The sequence below is a fragment of the Micrasema longulum genome, unplaced genomic scaffold, assembly GCF_059751315.1.
Source record: "Micrasema longulum isolate JH-2025_06_02 unplaced genomic scaffold, ASM5975131v1 h1tg002062l, whole genome shotgun sequence".
Taxonomy (NCBI): Eukaryota; Metazoa; Arthropoda; class Insecta; order Trichoptera; family Brachycentridae; genus Micrasema; species Micrasema longulum.
The window spans coordinates 116,651-139,307 of record NW_028279229.1 but is presented as its reverse complement, the minus strand read 5'-3'; the positions used below and the strand labels follow the sequence as shown (position 1 = coordinate 139,307).

Genomic DNA, 22,657 nt, shown 5'->3' with positions numbered 1-22,657 from the left:
TTTATAACTCTCATCATCGTCTTTATGTGTATGTATGCGTGTGTGTGCGATTATTTTAATTTTCGCATGCATATACATTATACATATATTTATTTATTTAAACACTTTATGAACATTTACAGTTTACATACATTTCCATAAGGGTGGGCATATTGCCTTAAGGCAATGTCTTCTTACTTACCTAAACCGTTCAATTTGAGAAAATCAGTAGTTTATTTTATTCGTTTTTCTTACATTATAAACAATGATTAATAATAAATACAATGTCACCTCACTGGTTACCCGTGCCGAGGAAACTTAATAATATGCTTTTTTTAATTATTTTTACAAGTGAGAATACAAAGAAGACTTATACAGATAATTATCAAAATGTTCAAATAGTTTTAAACACTAAGTATTTATCTTTTATAAAATATATATGTTTATTATTTATTTTATAAAACGGACACTAAAAAAACACCCATCACATAAACTATACATTTGTGCAGCAGGTGATTCAATATTGGTTTGGGCAAATGAGACAATCCATTTTACTTCTACCCACCTCCACTATCCATTTTTTATAGCCTTTTTAAACATTTTCTCCTCTGATAGAGGAAGTAGTTTATAAAAAAAAATACAATTTCTGTATCTACTTCATACATACTTTGGTAATAGATTTCTCTAGATCATGTCTAGTCTGCCTAACTAGGTACAACCTGTTATAAGATATTTTCATGCAAAAATAAACAATAACATGACTACCCATTAGTTCATTTATTATAGAGTTATACAATATTTAAATTTACCATTTACCATTTTAGAATGTTTTGAGTAAGTTTTCTGAATTTTCTCTATCTAAATCTAGTTAACATTTTTTTTCAAATTTGTTAAATTGAATTCGGGTCATGGTTTTGTCATGTTCGGGTATTATTAAATATTTTGGGGCCCAGAAACCTGATTTTTTTTTCCCGAATTCAGAATTTGTGGTAGATCCCAAGACCCATCTTTTAGTTTGATTTCTGATATGAACGTTATGTTGGTACATTATAATATTTTAATTATAAAACAAAATATTTATAATATTTAATAAAAATTGAGGATTGAGAGGGGGGGTAAAGACGTAAGGAAAGAGGAAAGAGAATAGAAAAATGAAATATTCAAGAAGTGGCATTTTAAACGTGATTTGAATGTTTATAAAGAACATGACGTCTCTGATATTAGTGGGTACATTATCAAATAATCGAGCAGCTACTACTGTGGAAGAGGAAGCACGATGAGTTTTACTGGGTTTTATTTTTATATTCTTAAAATAGTACAAACATAATAATTGAATGTTTTAATATTAACTTATATCTAATTATTATTAAAACAAATAATAATTATTAACATTTCGAAACAATATACCTACACTTCTTAAGCCAACTCAAATAAGATTACTGTTTCAAAACTAAATTATCTGCTCAACACATGTTTTTTATACCTTTTTAAATGAAATAATATATTTTTGTTCTCTTGATTTTTTAAATGTTTTTTAAAGTTTTATTTATGTTAACTATTTTTTTTAATGAATTGATGTTGTTTTCTTCACGATTTTCAGCTGGTATAAAATTATACAGTTTTGGTACTACACTCCCCATTGTTATATCTCCATAGTAGTTTTTCTGTCGTGGCTCCGTTTCTAATGGTATTTCCTTATAATATAACTGTACAGCTTGGCGCATCAACGAGTTCTATTTGTCTTCTTATGAAATGGCAGCCTTACTTCATTTTTATTTCTTGTTTACACCCGTGTTCACAATGGTTAGAAAAAACCCTTTTAGTCAACTCTTTTGAGGTAGAATCATTAATCATTTTGTGAACAAAAAACATTACATTCAAATATATCAGCTGACGTATTGTCATAATTTTTGTTTGTTTCAGCATCAACTTTATCTGGTGTATCTATTCTTCCTTAAAATTAATCTCATAGACCTATTCTGCAGAACGATGAGTTTTATTTTTCCTCTTTGGTGACCAATTCGGTGACTACTACAATAATTTATATGAGGCACAGTAATGGAATTAAATATCATCCTGCCGTGTGTCGTTCGCACTCTTTTCCAACGTTTTGGAACGCATCACAACGTCCATAATCAGGTTTGTGGATTTATGTATGCTATTTTATTCAACGACTTGTGCTTTTAAGGAAGTATTTAAAAAAATACCATCACAAAACCAAAAAAAAAAAACACTGAACTTTCGTTGGTAAACATAAAAATATTATTCGTTAACATAATGGAGCGCATAAAATTATACGAGTATGTACCGAGCAACTATTTAAGAGCTAGGCCACACATATCATCAATTTGTTCTTCAGAATGCAGGACGAATTTGCCCTTATTAATGCCTGTGGGGAAAAAAATTGGTCCATGCTGGGATTACCAGTTTAAGATATTTCCTCTCTAACTATGTATCATAATGTGTTTACTATCGTCAAAAGGGACCTTAATGATCATTTGTTCTTTTTTTATCATGTTTTTTTTTATGTGGATACCTAATTATATAATCAATGTTCATTTTTATTGGCAGGAGTGCCGTATTATACATTAAAATAAATGAACAAATAACTTATGCATACAAGACAAAATAACAGAATATAAAATAAAGTTTCGGAGTGACAGAGGCAATGTTCATAATAACGTTTTCTTATATAAGGTAATTAGTGCCAGAAGCAGAACCACACCTAGTAAACATAACAATTTCTAAACAAATGCTCTCAAAGTTTGGATTATAGAATATTTTTAATCTACACTGTTTACATGTTAGTTTGCTAACATATAGAACCGTGTTTGTACTGTATCACAGTCGTTGCTATATGCAGCTTATTAATTTGAAATTTTGTTTTTCAGTCTACGCTTTAACATGATTTCGTTATTACTCGTTACTAGGATGATAAAGTAAAAAAACAGTTTTTTAATCGGAAAATTTATTACGGAGAAATGTTAATGCAGAAACAGGCATACTAAAAATGTTACAAGATGGAATACAAAAGGGGTTTTTGGTGAGTTGATCGCGTCGTCATTTTATTGACAAATGCTTTAACTGTGGTAGATATTTATTTGATTGCATCAAATTAATATTTGTTGTAGTATTTGGGGTAGTTGTTGTACTTTGGGTAGCCTGGAGCAGCAGCTGCTGAGGCGGTAGCCTGGAAAAAAATTATTTTATGTTATTGGTTGTTACATAGACTTGTGTATAATGCTTTATATTAAAACTAAAATTCATTCATATAACCAAAATATGTTTACAAGTAATTCGAAACACTTGATTCCTTAAATCGGAATAACAAATTATTGTAGTATTTCACTGATGTGAAAGATGTCTTTCTCCAAAGTCTAAATTCTATGTTCAGCTGCCTTACTGCTTATCCAATCAGCATAACCAGAGGCAAGTGGGTCCTGGAAGCCGGGAGGTAAAACAGTATGTGCTGATGCTGTCGGAGATATTCATCAGTAATACTAAAATTCATACTTTAAAAATACTGAGTTCTCGATATAACCCATTATCAGCCTAAAAAAATTAGTCAGTCACCCATTCCTTCTAAGTTGTAAACTTTTGGTATCGATTTGAAGAAAGTTAAATGATTAAGCCTACTGCATGTTGGGAGACATTACCTTATAAAATTTATGGGGAGTTATTTTAGTTAAAAAAACATTTAAAAACCCTTGGTAAAGTTTTTTATATTTGTTTTATTTAACCCTCAAGGCACTTTTGCCAAAGAAAGCGTCTTTGGAAAGAGTGAATCGTTGAAAATATTTGAAAATAATATGCTTTTTAAACAAGTTTTTAGGAGATAAGAGCGTTTGGTAAATATTTTCATTTTAGAAGGAACAACATAATAAATTCACCAAATTCGTAGTTATAAATAAATAATAAAAATTAAAAACACAAAGTTAATTTTTATGTATGGAATGATTTTTATTTTACTAAAATTGAGAATAAACTATATTTATTAGTTAAAAGATAAAGAAAGAACAACTTAAAAATACAAATATTATTTTAGCGAAATAAAAATTAATAAATATTTTTTTCCAATAACTTGTGAAAATAATTAGAAGTTAAAAACGATTAAAGGGTTTACTAGTCTTAAAGATGCCTTCTTAGGTGAAAACGCACAATGGTCTAGTAAAACTTAATTAAGGAATTTCATTGATTTTTAAATCAAAACCATGAAGTAAAGAATATATTTAGTCAAGGTGAATATTGTACGAAGTGCTTACCATGAGTGATGCAACGACCACGAAGACGGCGAGGAAAAGATTCTGGATCTGCATGTTGATTGGTTGCTGTTCAAAGAGATGAATAGTAATGTTGCCTTCTGATCCAAGCCTTTTATAGTTAATTTCAGAAATATTCATGTTAACACAGCCGATATATTTTTTTTCTTAATTTCAGGAAACAAACAAACATTTTACTGCACGTAACCAATTTCGATACCACATGTTATTAGCTTTAAAAAGAAGAAGTGCACTTTTTTTTAAAACGTATAATAATGTGAAAGAAAAAATCACTTCAAAAATTGTTCAGCCATGTTGTGGGTATGTTTAAATGCTTATTGGCAGGTTTTATTTGACCAGCCAACGACAGATTATAAACCCTGTAAATGTTAAGACTCGAAATTCGGTTCATAAAAATGCTTTTCCTCTCTATTGAACAAAATGTAGATCATTTTTTAACTTCGATTCACTTCGTGGTATAGTTAACTATTTAAAACACAGTGTACTATAATTTTTTTATGCGTTTACTATTTTTAGATTTCGAGTATTATATTGGAATGCAAATTGTGTTAAACATATTATTTGAAGTTATGTAAAAAAAACATTACATGATCTACTATATTAAGCGAAAAATCACCAATAGAGCACCAAAAGTAAAAAATAATGTGAAAAATTATACGTCACTCGTAAGAAGTTTTTTCGCTCTACAAGATATTTTATTTGCTTTTAGAATACAATCACAAGCCATCAAAATGGAATGTTCAGAAGACGAAAGTAAGCATTTTCGACATTTTCTTTTTTTGGGTTTAATCTAAGGAACAAAGTTGCTAGAACAATACCTATTTTCAAATCGGGAAACAAATCTGATGTATGCAATTACAAACCAATATCATTTATATCCCCCATCTTTAAATTATTTGAATCTTTAATAACTCGTTAAATTACCCCGCTATTTAATGAACTGATTGAGGAACAGCACGGATTTAGAACTGCTAGATCAACTACCTCAAATTTGCTGGAATGTTTACATACTATTACCAAAGCACTTGAGAGTGGTCAGCAAGTTGATGTTCTATACACAGACTTTGCAAAGGCATTTGAAAAGTTAACCATAAAATTCTTATGGCTAAATTACATGCTCTTGGATTAAGAGACCCGTTATTGTCATTCATTGAATCTTATCTGTGTGGAAGACAGCAAAAGGTTAGGATTGGGAACTGTTTGTCAGCCAGTATCGATGTTACAGCAGGTGTACCCCAGGGTGCCCATCTGGCACCCCTTTTTTTAAAGTTGTTTACTAACGATGTAGCAAATGTATTCTCCTTTACTCGTTTTTGGCTCTTTGCGGATGACAATAAAATTCTTAAAATTATTCTAAATACAAATGACTGATCGCTGCCTAAGTCAGATATTGATTCTTTTAATATGTGGCGCAAAGCCAGCTACCTAAAATGAAATATTAAAAAATGTAAAATAATGTATTTTTATAGAATGAAAAAACTTATCGCCTTTCATTACAAAATAGAAAATATTAATGTAGATGTAGTCAAGTCTATTAAGGACTTCGGAGTAATCATGGACTGAGAACTAACTTTTAATGAACATATTGATACTATGATTAACAAGTCACTCTAAAACTCTTGGGTTTTGTTAGCAGGACATCTAGTGACTTTACTAATATGTTCACGGTTAAAACATTATAGTGCTCACTTGTTCGTCTTTTTTTAGAATATGCATCCGTGATCTTGTCTCTCTTCTATGTAGGCCGGATAAATCATATCGAATCGGTGCAACATCGTTTGCTAAAAAAAGTAACATGGATGATTGACCTCGAGAGGGGAGACTACACTTACGGAGAAATGGAGTCAATGTTAAAAATCTCAATTCTACAAAAACCTAGAAATAACATTGACTCCATATTTATGTTTAATTTGCTGAATGTCTTAATTGATGTTCGTATTTATGGTTTTAAACATTCACTAAGATAGACCGGATCTTGTCTTGAGGTAGTAATTTTTATTTTTTCCTGGCTTTAATTTTATTTAGTTGTATTTTATTTTATACGTGCCTGTATTTATTATAAGATATTGTGTTTACCATCGTAAGAATGGACTGCATAAGTCCGTCAAATAAATAAAGCTGCTCGAGATATTTGCGCAGTGTATGGTGAAGATACTATGAATTATTGACTAATTTGTTGTAAAATAATGAATGACAATACATTATTGACTTCTTTCTAGAAACAAGGCGTATTCAATTTATTTTTGTGATTTCACACAAAATTGAAAGTGATAATATTCAACTTAGAAACCACAAAGATAACGATTCAAAAATATTGTTTTAGCTATTCATGTCCGCTTGTTTGCAAAGTAAATCATTTTTAATTCTTAGCAAATGATAAAATGTTTTGTTATTAATTTTTTATGAACACAGTTGAATCAATAATATAATAATGTTCTTTAATTGATGTAATAAATCCTAAACGTGGTATTAAACAAATGTTTAGTTCTTCAAAAACTGCGTTTGAAGAAAAAAAACTTTTAATTCTTCTGAAAATCAAATTATCACTCCAACCCTTGTTTAGGCCTAGCACTTATGCACCTATCATTAAATTGCCATTAAGAAATGGATAGTGGAGGTGGGTTGCACATGGATCGATGAGTGGATCCAGCCAAATAGGTAAAATGTGTGTACTGTTTATGAAATTTGGTCTATTGATCTATATAAATTGGTTATGTTTGTTTATGATTATTCTAGTTTATATTGTTTATTATGTTAATGATAATTAGGTTGGTTTAGTTAATTACACCCCAGCGAGGGAACATTATTCTGTATAAAAAAAAGAATACAAATGTTTAAGTGTAAATTAATATGAATAAATGAATAATAATATAAAAGAAATGATAAAAAGAGTTTATATTAGCTCTTAAGATATTATAAACTAACTTAATAATTCATGATTAATAAATAAATATGTACATTTTTATATCAGCGGACCTTTCAAGGGGACAGTGGACGTGGACAAGAGATTCACGAATATTTATTTGTGTACTTCACTCAAATATCGCCATCCCTGTTGTAATTTGTTAATCTTAATGACTCCCTAGAGGGTTAAATCGAGTCTTTTGTCTACAAACATTTGGATCGTAAGAACATATTGTATTATTAACTATAATAAACGCCGATTTTTGGCCATGAACTGAATTGATACATGGCCTACGATTGTGTCTGCTTTCGAAATGACCAGATTTAAGATAATGATTTATCTGATCATATTACGTCGTTTTTAGTCATGTTTGACCTACGTTTCCATTCACTCTCGCCATATCTTTTTAATCATCATTTCGTCTTTCATTTGTTTTACATGATCAATTCATCCCAGTGACCCTTTTCCCTGAAATTTTTTATAAGAAATTGCCACCTACAAATTACAAAAAACCCACGAGTGCTGTGTTCACAAAAATAAACAAAATAAATCTACATTTTTTTCGTGACGTGGTCATAACAATACGAGTTTTCGCAATTGCAACTGAATCAATAATATTATTAAGTCAACAGTTTGGTCGAATCAATACAATAAAGATTAAACGACACACATGCATCTCCATGTTGGTAAAAGGATACGTATGGTGCTTAATACATCAACAAAGTCCTTCATATGTCATTTTGTTAATCTGTTAATCCGTATTTTTTAATAAAACGATTTCGAAAGGACGTTGAATTTTCTAAATTGGGGTAGTAAATAATCTTAGATAAAACATTATTTTGCGTATTTTGAGAAGTGTCAAAAATACTTTTTCCACCATTGTTTGATTTATTCTCATCAAATGGATTTGAGTTAGAAAGTAGGTAAAACAAGTTACTCAGTTAGGAAAATAATAGAGGTGACCTGGTTCGACTAACACTTGATGATTCATCAAAAAATATTTAAGTTCACAGCGGCGTTAACGAAAATTAGATTTCAAATAAGTTCAAAAACGATACGTCATCGGAACAAAAAAAACTTTTTATTTAATTAAATTAAATTGTGCCTTATTTTGTTTTGCTTTACTTTATTTTACTTTAATTTATTAAGTTATATTTTTTTTTCATTAGATTTAATCTCATTTTACTTTATTTCATTTAATTTCTAATAACTTTATTTCATTTCATTTTATTTCATTTCTTATTATTTTTTATTTTATTTTATTTTACTCTTTTTATAATACTACTACTTTTTTATATATTTGTTGTTATATTTTTATTTAATTAATATCATAATATTTTATTTTATTTCATAACATTTTTTTCTATTTTTTTTTGTTTTTTTTAAATTTTATTTCATTCAGTTTTATTTAGTTTAACTTTATTAATTTAAAAATAATTATAATAATTTTTATAGTTTATTTTCATTTAGATTTTTTTTAAATTTCACATAAGGTACCTACTTTTTTTTTTTTTTTGATATATTTTATTTTATTTTGTTTATTCTATTTTTTATAAATTTATTTAATTTATTTTTTTCAAAAAACAAAACTGAATTTTTTAAGGTTTTCAATAAAAATAAAACAAAATTTACAAACAATAAATATTATGAATAATATTGTAAATAGAATGAGAAAACTTATATATGTATTTATTAAATTAAAGAATATATTATCCATCGAAAAATTAAAATCAATTTACTTTGCATTCGCCCAATCCATATAGCAGTACGGAATAATCGGATGGGGTGGTGCTTTTTAAATAAATATTTTTCAAAAAGTTATTTTGAAAAAACCGTCTACTTTTCCCACTGGTCACTTATTGAAAAAAAATAAGATTTTAAATATATTTTTTTTATTTAAAAATAATTGTTTGGTTCAAAGATATAAACACAAAATAAATAGTAGTGTTTCTAGGTCACAAAACGTAAGTACGCAACCTAGAACAGGTGGTAATATCTTAATTCCCAAATTGAAAACAACTACAGCATAACATCATTATACTTACAGAGAAATATTATTTAATCAAATGACAATGAAGTATAGTCAGGAATACAATATGTTTAAGAAAGAAGTGAAAAGTTACATTTATAATTCTTTTTGTGCAGCACTGATTAAAAACATCGTTTCTACATATTTTTCTGTAAATTATATATGTTATCCTAAAAATATTCATAATTAAAAATAAACAAACTATTATGAGACGTCACTCCCCATTATGTACACTAAAATTGTTCTTTCTATTACGTAATGGGAAACGTTAATGTTTATATATGTATTTAATTAATGTAAAAATTGCACTGAGTAGTCATATTGTAAACTTACTTACATTTGTTATCTGAATAAAAAAATATGTATTAAAAAAATGTCTCAGGTGAGAAAATGGGGGGGACATCGATGCATCACTATAAGTATTTAAATCAATCCATTTCACACAAAAAATATCATGTTTATAAATTGTTACCGATTACGATTTTTAAGTAATGATCAAAAAGCTAGTTAGGGCCAGTTGCACAAAAAAAAAATTGAAATGTTTTCATCAAAATGTCCGAATCGCTTGGTTTATCTTACTTTTTTAATGCTATCTTTTCTGTCCATTTTGACGAAAACGCAAGAAATGTTTACTTAATTTTGAATTGTTTATTAGTGCAACTGGGCCTTATTAGTAAATGTATCGAGATTGATAAATATTTTAACAGCTGTGGAGAACAGGAATTTTATTATCTACACGAATCTGCTCGCACATTTGAATTGGTGGATAGGATTCCTTGCATTAAAATCGATTCGGTATTAAAAAAAAAAAAACTATTTATTGTTGTGGGCCTCGTGGTGTCATGATCAGCGCGTCTGCCTACCGTGTAAGAGGTCTCGGGTTCGATTCCCGACATGGTTGAGAATATTTTTTTATTTAAAGGGGTGTTTTCACACCAGAATATTTCATTGTCCCTGGACTGGTACCCGAAAAGTAAGACTGATCATCTTACCTTGATGTAGAAAAAACGATCAAGATACGCTGCGGTTGGTATACCAATGCAGTGCTCTATGCACGAAAGGGAATGATGATGATGATTTATTGTACCTCAATTTTATTTTAAAAATACAACATGAAAACACGATACTTCAAACATGTTTGAAAAGATTATTCAATATTGGTATCAGACAACAGACAAACCCGTTTATGCACATCGCTTGAGATATTCAGACCCTGATAAATAGAAAGGGGTGCGATATTATTGTTATTAAATATTTGTATATAACCACTTACAGACTTTTCTATGTCCAACGGTTTCGAGACGTACCCGTATCTTTGTCAGAACACTAATTAAACCAATATGCAAAACCCACTGTACCCCTTCGCCATGGTTGTTGTTAATCTTACTCACAAAATATAAAGGGTTAAAAGTAAATAATATGAAAATATTTCACCTTAGGAAAGCCATAAAAAAGAATGTTCCTTTGGTCAATAATCAAATAACCTTTCTATATAGTCCGTTAAACGATGTTGAACTGTAAAGCTAGGGTTTCCTAGGACAGCGGTGCCCGTATTTTAACGCCCGCGGTGAACGGTGATGCGGTGGACAGCCGTCGTAACGATGACTAGAGTGTGTTTTCCTAGGAAAACGGTGTTATCGACACCATTTAACACCATTTTCCTAGGAAACCACTCTCTAGACGACGTTACGACGGCTTCCCACCGCATCACCGTTCACTACGGCCGTTAAGATACGGGCACCGCTGTCCTAGAAAACCCTAGCTTAATGGTCACCCTAAACCTATTAAGCTCACCCCCTCCCTCCATCACTTCCACCCTTTTTCAACTATTTCTCAAACAACATAAATTATTTTTATAATTTAATCAGAGCATGTTTGTCCTAATCAGTGCATGAGCTTATTAAAATGCATGTCGTATTGGTTTTACAAAATATAAAAATTTTATAAAAATATTAAATAACATTTAGTCAAATGTTTGACCTCAAAATTAATGCTTTAAACATTGATAACATTTTAATGATTTATTCTGTTTTGTTGGTTAGAATATTGTTCCCATGCTGTTCCCATCAATACATGCTGTTTTATTGTAAATCATAGTAGATTTTTCATCAAAAGTCGTCCGGTAGCCTCCGCGGTATAGTGGTTAAGACATTTGACTCATGCGTTGCAGGTTCAGGTATGATTTCCGGTGAGAATACAAAATATAAATGTGAGTTCTTTACTGATTTTCACCAATATTTGGGCCTTTTGGCCAAAAAAAAGGATGAATTGTGTAAGTTTTTTTTTTCACTGCGAAAGAATATGTTTCAACAATGTGAATACAGAATGGTGAATATTTCACAGTGTGTAAAGTGGCCACTCAAACCAGACATTGACAGGTCACAAGCCCTGTAAATGCCTGGACATCCATATTACCTTCTCAAAATGTTTCCCTCCTCTGTTGCAACAAATTTAGAATGTGTTTCAATCAGAAAACAACAGAAATCTGCGGATACTGATTATTTTGATTCAAAATGCATTTTTATCCAGTTCAGAAAAAAATATTTTTGGGTGTAAGTAAATTTATTTTAGTCAGTAAAATAAAAATTCATATCCAAAAGAAAAAACAGAATTACGAATCTTGGGTTTGAAATAGTTCAGCATTGTAAGTTAAATAAGGCTTTGCTTGAGAAGAAATTAATATTTGTTGTAGTATTTGGGGTAGTTGCTGTACTTTGGCTGGTACCCTGGAGCAGCAGATGCTGAGGTGGTAGCCTGGAAAAGACACATTCAATATTAATGGTTGTTACAGGTACTTGTATATTATTCAGTGTCATGTTAAATGGTGGAGACTACTGCAAGGGAAAGAGACATGTTAAGGTGAATATTGTACGAAGTCCTTACCATGAGTGATGCGACGACCACGAAGAGGGCGAGGAAAAGATTCTGGATCTGCATGGTGATAGTTTGCTGTTCAAGGAGATGAATAGTAATGCTGCATTCTATGCAAGGTTCTCTTATATATTAAAATTGCAATGCAGTTTTGTAAAAAAACCTACACAAATATTTGTTAGTAAACTTTAAAATTAATTAAAAAAAACGTACTTGACTATAAATCACGATCAAAAATAAACAATGTATTTCTTTTGTTTAATTTTGCACTCAATCGGTGCAATTTCGACCGAAGAACATAAAATGTCTTGTGTTTTTTAATAATTTTTTTTATTAAACTTTCCCAAAGCATTTTTTTATTTTATTTTTAATGGCCACATCGCACCCCCCGTCAAGGTGCCATAAGTAAAAAAAAAATGAGTAAGACATTTATTAGAATTTAAAATGAAGTACACTGTGTCAAACAGACATAAGTAAGAATTTCATCAAAATCGCAGACAAGTGCATAATGGCACTAAAACAAGGTATTATTGTTTATCTTTTGTCTTAACATATTTATTGAGCGTCAAAAAAAATAATTGTTGTTATTTAATATTATTTATAAAACAGTACTTTAATATTGAGTTTATTGTTTTATAGTAAGCTGTTGTCGAAAATTGCGAATGTACAAATTTTAAAGTTCTTTTTATTCAGTTTGAAATATTTAACCTCGTAGCACTCTAGACGGAGTGGTGCGATATTCTTTATTTATTTATTTTATCTACAATTTTTTCGTATGCATTTGTAACATTTTTTATTACATTATGTCACTTTGTTCATGTAAACGAAAAATCCTACATTGGCATGTTTCAGCTGAGCCGAACTCTCCGTCAATTTTTTTCCAAAACTGTCCGAAACCGAAACATCGGTCGGTCACTATTGAATCGCTTGAATTGATGTAGTAAAAATCAGTCTAAGAGTACACAACAAACTAACAAACTATCACGCCGCTCCCCCGTAGAGGTAGGCAGAAAGGATAGAACGCCATATCACTCTATCTTTGAATACAGACTTCGCTTCCCTACATTCATAATTCTTCTAATGCACGCACGCCGATTATTCCTACTCTTGACATGTCCACGTTCAAGTATTGATGATCGTGCCACGTCTTTCTCGGTCTTCCTCGTTTTTTGCATCCATCAACATTCGCATTGTTAATCCTTTTAGCCGTTTTTTTGCTGTGCATTCACTCTACATGTCCAAACCAACGCAGCACCCCTTTATTGATTATGCCTATAATGCATGTCTCAGCCTTATACAGTTCACGGATCTCGACATATGTGCACCTAGTATACATTGTTTTACCCCACATTTACCCAAAGGATCGCATTTCGACAGCATTTAACCTACTTTAATCATCATTTATCCAAGTTCATACTTCGCTTTCAATCATTAGAGTTGGCACCAGAACTTAATTGTGAATTGCTAGAATATACATTTTGTCTATTACGAACAGTGTCAAAAAAACTAATTCACTTCATTCATCTTCCGGTTTGGGGAAAAGAACCATATTGATGTCAAATAATAACCGTATGGTAAATGAATGATGACATGAAGATTCATTTAAGATTTTGCCCAACATAAGCTCACACGGCATGAACTCAAGATTCCATATTGTATTCTATATAAAGTATACTCAAGAATATAAATAAAATAAATGAATATCTCAGCTCTCCGTCTAGAGTGCCACAAATCTAAATAAGTCAAACAGAGGAAAATGACTTTGAAGGTTGTGACATTCTTTATTTTTGACAACAGTTTAATACTATGAACTCAATACAAAAATACTGTTGTACATATTTATTGCGTATGCAGACAATTGGTAGAATTCCATATTAAATTTGGTAATGTATCCAAAATAGAACAAGCTTATTTGATTACATTTCTTCTTAATTTTTTATAAAATATACAAAGGGTATATTGTGACGCGTTTTGTCTTATTAGGACATTTTTAAACAAACTAACTTAAATATTTACAAAGTTTCCCCATGTACTAAAAATAATTGCTGTTTTATGTTTGTGGATTTCTATACAAGCCAAAATAAGTGGAGTAGTTAAAAATCAATTGGGTATACTGAGTATATTTTAGAGAAATATTTTGGTTATATTAAGGAAAAACCTTCCATTATTAAAAAATATTTGTAAGGGAAGTTTGTTTGAAAATGTCCTCACAAGACGAAACGCGTCACAATATAATCTTTGTATATTTTTAAAAAAAAAGTAGAATTATAATCCATAAAACGTTTTATTTTGGATACATTACCAAATTCAAACTGTTGTACATATTCAAAAACAACAATTATTTATTTTGACTCTTAATAAATATGTAAGTATAAAAGATACCCAATAATATCATGTTAGAGTGCCTTTATGCACCCGTCTGCGGTTTTAACGAATTTTTAGTTATGGCTGTTTGACACAGTTTACTACATTTTAAATTATTTTCAATGTCTCACTCAGCTCAAAAACCTTTTTTTTGTTTACTTATGGCACCCGTGTCGGGGAGGTGCGATGTGGCCATTACAAATAAAATGAAAAAATATTTGGGAAAATTTAATTTAAAATGGTCTAAAAAACCACAAGACATTTTATGTTCTTCGGTCGAAATTGTAACAATCAATTACAAAATTAAATATAAGAAAACCATTATTTCTTTATGATCGTGATTTATAGTCAATTTTGATGCATTTTGTAGTTTGTTAACAAATATTTGTGTTGGTTTTATGACAAAACGGCGTTGTGATTTTAATATATAAGAGACTTTAACTTAAAATGCAACATTACTATTCATCTCCTTGAACAGCAACCAATCAACATGCAGATCCAGAATCTCTTCCTCGCCCTCTTCGTGGTCGTCGCATCACTCATGGTAAGCACTTCATACAATATTCACCTAACAATTCTCTTTCCCTTGCAGTAGTCTCCACCATTTAACATGACACTGAATAATATACAAGTACCTGTAACAACCATTAATATCGAATGTGTCTTTTCCAGGCTACCACCTCAGCATCTGCTGCTCCAGGGTACCAGCCAAAATACAACAACTACCCCAAATACTACAACAAATATTAATTTCTTTTTAAACCAAGCATTACTTAACTCACAATGCAGACAATAACCAAAATTATTTCCTTTCAAACCCAAACAGTGTAATTCTTTTTTTTTTCTATGGGATGAATTTTTATTTTTCTGACTAAAATAAATTTACTCACATAAAAAAAAATATTTGTAGACTGGATAAAAATGCATTTTGAATAAATTTTTAGTTTCCGCAAATAGCTGTTTTTTCTGATTATAATATATTATTTCAATTTTTTTTTTTGCACCACAACAGGCCAGTAGGCCCAATTATAGTGGTGATTTACAGCAGAGAACACCTATGCTAGAGAAAAATAACATTTAACTTTTGATTAACATATTACCACAGAGATGAATAACATTTTAGAGATGATAATATATGAGTCTAGTATCTACAAAGCTTATTTCCTGTCATTGGCTGGTTTATGTGGCCACTTTACACACTGGGTAATAATCACCATTCTGCCCATATTTAAACATTTATAGAACTTCAATTCTTTCATCTGTTGATGTTTGTGAAGTTGTCTCGACTTCTATATTACCTTCTCTAAAATGTTCTTCATCTCAGTTGTAATATGATAATTTTAACAGTTACCCAGGGAGTTGAATTCAGTACTTGTCTACAAAAATTTGGACGAACTCAAAATATTGTTGATTTAATTTTTGTGTTCTCACCGGGAATTGTACCCGGACCTTCCGTGCATGTGTCAAGGGTCTTTACCACTACACCATGGAGGCCGCCGGAGGACTTTTGATGAAAAATTAGCCTATGATTAATAACAAAAAACATCCACCGATAAGGGATCCATACTCTAACCAAAAAAACTGAATATATTACTTTAACCTGATAGTTTCCGCTGACAAAGTGACCAAATGTTAACGATAAGCGGATTGTGTCACCTAAAAACGAATATCACTCAATTTTGTTCAAAAGTTGAAGTATTTGAATAAAACTACCCTTTAATGCGATAAGGATGTGCTTTAATATTGGTGCATTGGATGGTGAAAGGTCACTTTGAAGAGTTCTTATGTTTAATTTTGTAATGCAGTTACCATAAGTATGGGTCAATGGAACGACAAGAATGATATGCAATCGGCTAGGAATAATATCGATGAATGTAGTTTTATAAGAAACAAATAGACGGACTGCAAACCCCATTTTAATCGCATTCTGTTGAGCAACTACAGTGAGTCTAATACAACACTGATAAAAATAACCACTGACTCTAGTCCCAATGTAACATAATCCATGTGCGTGGAACCAAACTTGGATGATGGCCCGGCTCTGAATATACTTAGACTCCTGAGAAATGTTTTTATTCTCATAGGTGATCTTAACGCCAAAAATGTGTGGTGGGAAAGCGCAAGAATGGAGCAAAGTGGCGAAAAAGTTGTGGATTTCTAATCAGAATTCGATCGGCACATTTTGAATTAAAGTAATCTGGTTCCTTCGACACTTATCGGGGTCAACACCACATAAAAAGCGTTATTGACATGACATTCTTCTCTTTAAGCCTGTAAGACACAGACAGCACATGGAGATTGGAATTAAATAACAACAATTTTAGTGACCATAATCCCATTTATTTTGAAATTTCAGCCAGAATACGGAACCCCACGGAAACTAAAATAATAATGATAATCCCCAAAAGGTTAACCTGGAGAATTTTTTTAAAGAAACAAAATGGAAAATAAGGGATCACGATTTGACGCAAAAATCTGTCTCCGACGGTTTTATATTAAATAAATAGGATATCATCATCATTCCACTTCCGCTCCCTAGTTGGAGCATATGATGTCCACGAAGATCCTCCAAGCATCTCTGTCGGCTGCCAGCTCACGTGCATCTTTCCAAATCAGGATCGCGTCCCGTAGTTCTGACATGAACTGCCGACAAACAGTCAGCAGTGGACGTCCAGGACGTCAAGAACCTGAAATGCCTGATGCCTGAAAGGCTCTCAGGATGCATATGCAACACATGGCCAAGCCAACCGTATCGCCTCAGCTTGATGAGAGTTGTCACCGGAGTTTGCTACGTCCGGTCTCTTATTACTTTATTCTTTACAAAATCAAACCCAAATTATATATATATCAGTGTCTGCTACTCATCATCGACGACAACTGCAGTGAACGCACTTGTCAAATTAGAGCCATAAGGTGTCAGTTATCATTAATAAATCAAGTAGTCGTATCGTTAGTAAAATTGTAATAATACCATAACGTCTTTTTGACGTCACGTCAGTATATTAATTATTATATTAATCGGTCGTCGCTTCAGCATTATGTTTAATCAGCAAAATGACTTACAGTTTTCATATCAGTATTTTATAACCGCTCTTAGATGTCGAACGATTGCGCACAAATTCGATCTTCAAGGAAAGGGAAGGCCAGTGTAACATTAACTGATTCTAATGAACACCAAAGTCAGCTGAGGTTAGAGGAAAAAAAAGGACATGCATTTAATGATTTCAATTACGAAGAGGAAGACAGAAGTTTGAATAAAGAGATTAACGAACAGAGAGCTTCAATTTCAACTTGGGATAATTACTGTGGCAAATATGGTTTTGTTACCCAACACAACCTACCACGAATGTTCTCTCTACGGTTTAACAAAAGATGTTACGTTGATGTCTTTTGTGCTTTAAAAAAAAAAAGTGAACCTTACATAAACTTGTCATCACAGCGTCACCACTGACGAAAATATTAGAAAACCAACGATGATTGCAGATTACGATCAAAATAAAGGTGGTGTAAATGGAATCAATCAAAAATATGCAATCTATAGATCCACGATAGTCACAAGAAATATTTTATCAATTGCTCGGTATGGCTGGCATTGACGCATACGTAATTTATGCTGAATGTGTGGGAGTCATTGTCCATTGATTGATGGCATACACACGTGTAACACACATGCAACGACCGATGAAGCAAGTCATAATTTTATATTCAATACAATCCGACATATTCTGTAAGATTAATAGTATTGATCATAAAACATCCGTTTACATAAGAGCAACGTCCTTGAGTGATTTTTTTTTCTCTACCATGGAGACATGAAAAACAAAAGAACGCAGCCCATAAAGAGACCATAGGGCGTGGTAACATCAGTCAGGCCAAACGAATCAGCTCAACGCAATCACTAGTCTAAGCGCTCATCGGTAACTCTTATAGCCATTACTCTTGTGTTCCGTAAAAAGTTCCGTACATTTATTCGCCATGGAATAAACATACCTTGGAACATCGGAGTCATGTTTTTCGTCAATCTCCAACTGCGAGGAGCTTCAACCCTCAACCAACAAAACCCTACAAATCTCAAGGCACCGAATTGAAGAGAGAAAATTTTCTCATGTGCCTAGTTAGAAAACTAATGTTCCTTGCATTGAAACAGCGAGTTTATAATGAAAAACTCCCGGGAGAATTTTGCAGGACTGCGTCGTGTGTTATGCTACGTTGTACCACTTCCTCCATTGTTATCCTGGTGACACCAAGTGACCCTGACGCATCAGCAGTAAATAAATTATGTTACGTACGTCTAAGAAACTCGCAGTTTAAACCATATCTGCTTGTTGTTTTTGCACAAAACCTATTTGTCTACATTCCGCAGCGCAAATTTGCAAAAATAACACGAATGATATATTGTATGAGACCGATTAAGGAAAAAACTAGGGAAAGAATTTTTCAAATTAAATTTATGTGTATTTAAATAAGTATGAAAAAGGCATCTAATCAAGTTTTTTTTTTGTCGCATAATGCATATATATATTTTTAAATGGTTGTACTAAAATTTTCATTCTTTCGTTAATATTAATAAATATATGTTTTTTTTCATTTATTAGTTTGATTTGACCATTTAGATCAATTACTATTTAAGCTGACATGAAATAAGAATTTAAAAAACTGAACTAATTAAAAAGTACGTATAACTTCTAAAATAACCAAATGTATAATGCACGTCTGTCACTACTCAGCAGAATAAAAACAAAAATGTCACCTCAGTGGCAGAGAGTTCGTACTAATATTTTTGTAATTCCTTTATAGTTAACAAGTTTTAGTTCCTATGGCGTACATTGAAGGACTGTTACGTAAAAGTTACATGTCTAACATAACAACAAACCCAAAAACTAAAAATAAACTAATTTACTCATTATATTTACACCTTATATTTCACAGAGAATTTTATTTAACACTTATTTTTATGAAATCGTAAAAATACGATTTAAAAATTTAAACGAAAAAGACCGAAAGAGACCTGAGTCCGAAACGATGACGTTGTGATGACGTGAAAAAGATAAAAAGGTACTGAAGACAATAAAGCTTGTACAAGCATTACTACTACCCATTCTAGATAACGCTGATGTTTCCATGACTGATTTAAGCTGTGAGCAACTCGATAAACTTGAACGACTTCAGAATACATGCATAAGGTACATTTTTAGTCTTAGGAAATATGAACACATTTCTGATTATCGTAGGCAATTGAAATGGCTCAAAATTAGACAGCGGAGAGACTATCACTCCCTCTCACTTCTGTTCAATGTACTTCTTAGTCCTAACACTCCTTTATACCTGCGTGAAAAATTTCAACGCTTATCAGTTCATGGTTTACCTCTTCGTTCTAATTCTCAAGGCACTCTCCTAATACCCATCTACAATTCCTCTTTTTTCTCTAACTCATATAGTGTCCATGCGGCTCGACTGTGGAATCATCTCCCACCCACCATCAAAGATTTTATTTTTTATTTTATTTTATTTAGAAAACATACAGTCATACAAAATCAGTATTAAAAACAACAATTTTTTAACATAAAAAGACCAATTAAGTTTTCATAAATTAAAAAGATATAAACATTAAATGTGACAAAAAATACAAAATAAATAAGAATTTTAAGTGAAAAAAGGATAATTGTTGACATTTGCGTTTTCCATGGAGGTAATAAATTAAAATAAATAAAAATACCGAATGTACACTCCGAGCTATCCACGCACACACATGAACGCACATATAAAACATACACAAACATATACATTACATGCGGCACATATACATAGCATAAACCACTCAAGATGTACATTCAGCAACTATCCCAAATAATCGACCCCATGAAGAAATTTTCTGTACAAATGCAACGTGCAGTTAAAAATGTCTACATCAATACTGAGTCCGTTATAATTTCTACAGGTACGTCTAATGAATGAATTCGAGGTATAATTGTTTTTACAAGTTGGTACATAAAAAAGAGAATTTAATCTAGTATAGCGAAGAGGACAACGGAAACCAATATTCTGTAAAAGATACGGCGAATCAACTATGTTATTGAGAATTTTGAAAAGAAAAATTAAATCATATCTAAGGCGCCTTTTTTGTAGTGATTCTATATTAAAATTGATCAAAGATGCGCCGTAATCATTTTCAATGTTACCAAAACGATATTACAGGCTCCTTATAAATTTCTTTTGAATGTTTTCAATTTGATTAATATATACATTATATTGAGGGGACCATACTAATGAAGCGAATTCGAGTTGACTTCGCACATAAGTATAGTAAAGAAGTTTTAATGTATTTGGTGATGAGAATGGCTTGGAGATTCGTAAGATAAACCCTAGAAGTCTGTACGCCTTATCTACTATTGTATTTATGTGATCTCTAAATAAAAGCTTATCATCCATCAGTACACCCAAATCTCTTGCTTTCATTGAACGATTGACAATTTTCCCAGATAGTTTATATATAAATAAAGATGTTACTACATTATCTCTATTTAAATCACGTCTGAAAAAACATCTCTTTTCGCTTTCTTAATCTCTCCTCCTTTCCTCTTTCCTCTTTTTTCCTTTTTCCCATTGAGTAATAGTTTTGATTTAAGGTAATTTATAAACAAATACGTTTATTTCTATTTTTATAAATCTTTAGCTTTTTAATCTTTTTTTGTCTATTGAATATGTTCTGTAACTTGAATTATAAAAATAAAACTTTTATTTTATTAATTGGTTGGAAGAAATTGCCATTTGGCAATAAACCCGCCAATGTACAAATAAAATTATGTACAAAAAGTTAAATAAATAAAAGAAATCTTGATTACTTTGAGCATGTGATGAGAAGCAAAAAATATAATATTTTACAAGTCATTCCACAGGGAAAGATTGAAAAAAGGCGCAATGCAGGTAGAAGGCGCATTTCTTGGCTAAAGAACTTGCGTGACTGGTTCCATTTCAGTACTAAATCCTTGTCCAGGGGAGCTGCCAACAAAGTGAGAATTACTACGATGATTTCCAACCTCCATCGGAGAGAGGAACGATAAAAGAAGAAGAATGACAAACTAAAAACTTCTATGTATGAAGCATCATACGTATATATTTTTTATCATCATAATATGTAAACTTATTTCTAACTTTGTCATTTGACCTAACTGTTTACTTAATATTATTGTTGACTCAGTTGCAATTGCATTTCGCACACATGCCTTTAAAATCATGTCATGAGAAAAGTACATATACTGAAATTTATTTTCAACATTTGTATGAAGCATTTAGAGAGTTTTTGCTATATTTAGGTCACGATTTCTTTTAATAAAACAAAATAAATAAATAAAATAAAATAAAATACAATAAAATAATTTGTGTTCACGAAAAAAAATTTACACAAATTATCAGTGACACAGAGAGCCATGGAAAAGAGAATGCTGGGTATTTCGTTGAGAGACAGAAAAACCAATACATGGATTAGAGCGAGAACAAAGATCACCGATGTGGTCCATAGGGCTGCCAACCAGAAATGGAGCTGGGCTGGTCATATAGCCAGAATCACAGACTCTAGTGGACCAAAAAAGTCCTGGAATGGCGACCCAGAACGGGTAGAAGAAGTGTCGGCAGGCCTCAGACAAGGTGGTCTGATGACATAAGACGAGTTGCAGGAAGTGGTTGGATGCGGTTGGCTCAGGATAGGAAAATATGGAGACTAAAGGGGGAGGCCTATGTTCAACATTGGACAAGAGACGGCTGATGATGATGATGATGAAAATAAAAGAAAATAAAGTAAAATAAAATAAAATAAAATAAAATAAAATAAAATAAAATAAAATAAAATAAAATAAAATAAAATAAAATAAAATAAAATAAAATAAAATAAAATAAAATAAAATAAAATAAAATAAAATAAAATAAAATAAAATAAAATAAAATAAAATAAAATAAAATAAAATAAAATAAAATAAAATAAAATAAAATAAAATAAAATAAAATAAAATAAAATAAAATAAAATAAAATAAAAATATTTTTTTTTTTTTTTTAAATAAAGCAAAATAATCAACAATAAGAAATCTAGCCCCTGTTTACATTTAAATTTACATTTTTTTTATTTGACAATGAAGTTTAGAGTTTAAGAGAAATTTTAAAAACGAAATGAAAAGCAAATTCATAAAATTAGAATTTAGATAGCAAAAAGTCTTGCAGCTACTGAGCGCACGGAC

General features: G+C 31.1%; 1 protein-coding gene and 4 long non-coding RNA genes across 6 annotated transcripts in view; 3 read left to right on the top strand and 2 right to left on the bottom strand.

Moving 5' to 3' along the window:
- The window catches only part of LOC148273145 (uncharacterized), a 301,031-nt gene that overhangs the window by 206,750 nt on the left and 71,624 nt on the right, over nucleotides 1–22,657 (top strand). The gene's annotated exons all lie outside the window — the stretch shown is intronic.
- LOC148273158 (uncharacterized) lies at nucleotides 859–6,288 on the top strand. 2 transcript variants are annotated; one of them, XR_015824680.1, is made up of 2 exons: nucleotides 859–2,118; nucleotides 2,871–6,288. It is a non-coding gene; the product is annotated as an uncharacterized LOC148273158 (long non-coding RNA). The 2 variants fall into 2 exon arrangements; XR_015824681.1 differs by lacking the exon at nucleotides 859–2,118 and adding an exon at nucleotides 2,394–2,782.
- LOC148273159 (uncharacterized) lies at nucleotides 3,017–4,379 on the bottom strand. The gene is made up of 2 exons (XR_015824659.1): nucleotides 4,242–4,379; nucleotides 3,017–3,169 (listed from the first exon to the last, which is right to left on the bottom strand). It is a non-coding gene; the product is annotated as an uncharacterized LOC148273159 (long non-coding RNA).
- LOC148273157 (uncharacterized) lies at nucleotides 11,737–12,166 on the bottom strand. The gene is made up of 2 exons (XR_015824668.1): nucleotides 12,077–12,166; nucleotides 11,737–11,947 (listed from the first exon to the last, which is right to left on the bottom strand). It is a non-coding gene; the product is annotated as an uncharacterized LOC148273157 (long non-coding RNA).
- On the top strand, nucleotides 14,883–15,382 carry LOC148273156 (uncharacterized). The gene is made up of 2 exons (XR_015824660.1): nucleotides 14,883–14,972; nucleotides 15,101–15,382. It is a non-coding gene; the product is annotated as an uncharacterized LOC148273156 (long non-coding RNA).